Consider the following 3,098-nt stretch of genomic DNA (forward strand, 5'->3'; position numbering starts at 1 on the left):
TCCTTTCTCTCTGTCTCTGTGTCTTTCTGTCTCTCTCTCTCCGTCTCTCTTTCTCTGCCCCCTCTCTGTCTCTCTATCTCTCTCTGTCTCTGTCTGTCTCTCTTTCTCTCTCTCTGTGTCTCTCTCTCATCAATTCCCAAAATCATTTGCAGATGATTTGCAAATCTATACAACTAAGCAAGTTCCAGACTCATATGACCAACTTCTCTGACCATCCCAAATAAGATGTCTTATGGGCCTCCCAAACTCCACATGTCCAAAACAGAACTCCTTAGCTTCCCTCCTCTAAACTTCTCTGTTTCTGTCCAAGGTACCACCAGCTTTTTCCTCCTCCAGGTTCATAACCTTGGTGTCCTCCTGGGCTCTTCAGTCTCCTTTATCCCCATAGCCAATTAGGTGTCAGATCCTGGTGCTTCTGCTTCCAAATCATCTTTGCCATCTCCCTCATTCTCTCTACTCATGTCCCTACCCCACAATCTCCCCCACCAAATTCAGGCCTACATCATCTCTTGCCTAGAGATCCTTCTCATTGATTTCCCTGCATCTCATTTCTCCCGTCAACAATCCATTTTCCAAAAAGCTGCTAAATTAATATCCTTAAAGTATAGATTTGGCCATGTTACTCCCCTGCTTAAGAAGTTTCAATGGCTCCTCATTGCCATTAGAATTAAATATAAATTCCTCTGTTTAGAGCTTAAAGCCCTTCGTGATCAGACTCTAACCCTAGAGGCAGTTGAGTGGCACAATGGAGAGAGCACTGGACCTTGAGTCAAGAAGATCTGCATTCATAAATTAAATTTATAAGAATACAAGCCATTCCCCAACTGCAAATGGTCAAAGGATATGAACAGACATTTTCAGATGAAGAAGTCAAAGCTATCAATAATTATATGAAAAAAAAAGTTCTAAATCCCTCTTGCTTAGAGAAATGCAAATCAAAACAAGTCTGAGGTACCACCTCACACCTAATAGATTGGCCAATATGACAGAAAAGGAAAATGATAAATGTTGAAGGGAATATGGCAAAACTGGGACAAAAAGACTTAGGACAAAGAATACTCTCCACCTCCAGAGAGAGGAATTTTGGAGTCTGAATGCTGATGAAAGCTCAGGATTTTTCAATTGTTTGTTTGGGTTTATGTTGTGGGGTTTTGTTTTTTTTTAAGGTTGCTCACTTATGGGGACAACTGGGTGGCTCAGTGGATTGAGAACCAGGTCTAAAGATGGGAGATCCTGGGTTCAAATTTGGCATCAGACACTTCTCAGCTGTGTGACCCTGGGCAAGTCACTTAACCCTCATTGCCTAGCCCTTACCATTCTCCTGCCTTAGAATCACACAGTAGTGATTCTAAGATGGAAGATAAGAGTTAAAAAAAAAAAAAGATTGCTCACTTACAAAAGGGAACAATACGGAAAATAAATAAACGAACAAATAAATAAACAAATAAACAAACAAATAAATGAATGAATGAATAATAAATAAAAAGCAAAGGGGAAAAAAAAAGACCTGACTTCAAATGGGACCTCAAACACTCATTAACTGTATGAGTCACTTAACCTCTCTCTGCCTCAGTTTCCCCATCTGTAAAATAAAGATTATAATAGCACCTACTTCCCAGGACTTCTGTGAGAATCATATAATATAATAATTATAAAGCACTTATAAATGTTAGATGTTATTATTAATGGGACAGCTTGATGGCCCAATGGACAGAAAGCTGGACCTGGAGTCAGGAGGACCTGAATTCCAATCTGGTTTCAGACATTTACTAGCTGAGTGACCCTGAATAAGTCATGTCACCCTATTTGCCTCAGTTTCCTCATCTGTAAAATGAAGGTAATCATAGCATCTGCTTCCCAGAGCTGTTGTGAGGATCATCTAAGGCAATCATTCTAAAGCCCTTATAAATGTTGGTCATTATTATTATGTCTGTCCGAACTGATTTCACTTTCAGATCTCTCACAAACTCGCTGCTCCTGGATTGCTTGTTTCTCTCTGGGCAGGACAGTCCCACATCTCCCACCCTCATATCCCCCTGAGCCTGGAACTCTCTCTTCACTTCTGGGTTTGAAAATCTCCAGCTCTTGCGACCTCTTCTAGGAGGCCCTCCTGCATTCCTTCTCCTTCCATCCCACTTTTGCCCCATCCTCACAATCATTTCATATGGATTTTACATTGAATTCTCTCTATAGACGAATACATATGTGCACTTGAGGCCTTCCCCATTGGAAGGTGAGCTCCCTGGGGGCATGCTGGGATTGTTTCATTTTTGTCTTGAGCCCCAGCACTTAGCACAGTGCCTAGCGCATAGTAGGTGCTTCATAAATGCCTGTTGACTATGGCTAATGGGAAATAAGGTTTTGTGTGATTTTTATAAGTGGAATTGACAATTGATATTCTATCGTTTGTCTTCTCAATGGGCTTGGGAGGATTGAGAGGGAAGGAGAGAATGCAGAACTCAAAAGGATTGTAAATAAGTGTCAGAAATCATTAAAGAAATATTTGGGAATTAAGTGCCTGTTAACCAACTGGCTCAAGCAAGAGAAAAGCAGGTTACTGGCTCACTAGCGAGGGTTTGATTTCATTCCCTTCTTCCCCAGCTAAAGGCAAACCAAGCTGGCAGAAGCCACGAGCCCACTTCCCTGCCTCTGAGGCTCTGCCCACTGTGGGTCTAAGGAGGCATAAAGCTCCCCCCTCCTATCTCCTTCCGCCCCCACCTCTAGGCTCTGATTGAAACCCATATGGTGAAAGCAGAACTGCCAAGCCCAGGCCCAGCGGGGCTCCTGCTCCCCATGCCCAGTTCAGAGCCTCAGCAGGCAGGGCCAAGGCTCTGGGAAAGGTTAAGGTTCTGTCTCTTCTAATTAAAATCCTTCTACCAAGGCAAAGCTGCTTAGGAAAAGGAGGGGAAGCCTGGGGGGGGGGGAGTAGAAAGAGACAGAGAGGGAGAAAAGGAGGGAGGGAGAGAGATAGATAGAGACGGAGAGAGAGAGAGAGAGAGAGAGAGAGAGAGAGGGAAAAAGAGAGAGAGAGAGACGGAGAGAGAGAGAGACGGAGAGAGAGGGAGAGAGAGGGAGAGAGAGAGAGAGAGAGAGAGAGA

Source organism: Gracilinanus agilis, chromosome 3 (genome assembly GCF_016433145.1).
Source record: "Gracilinanus agilis isolate LMUSP501 chromosome 3, AgileGrace, whole genome shotgun sequence".
NCBI classification, from domain to species: Eukaryota; Metazoa; Chordata; class Mammalia; order Didelphimorphia; family Didelphidae; genus Gracilinanus; species Gracilinanus agilis.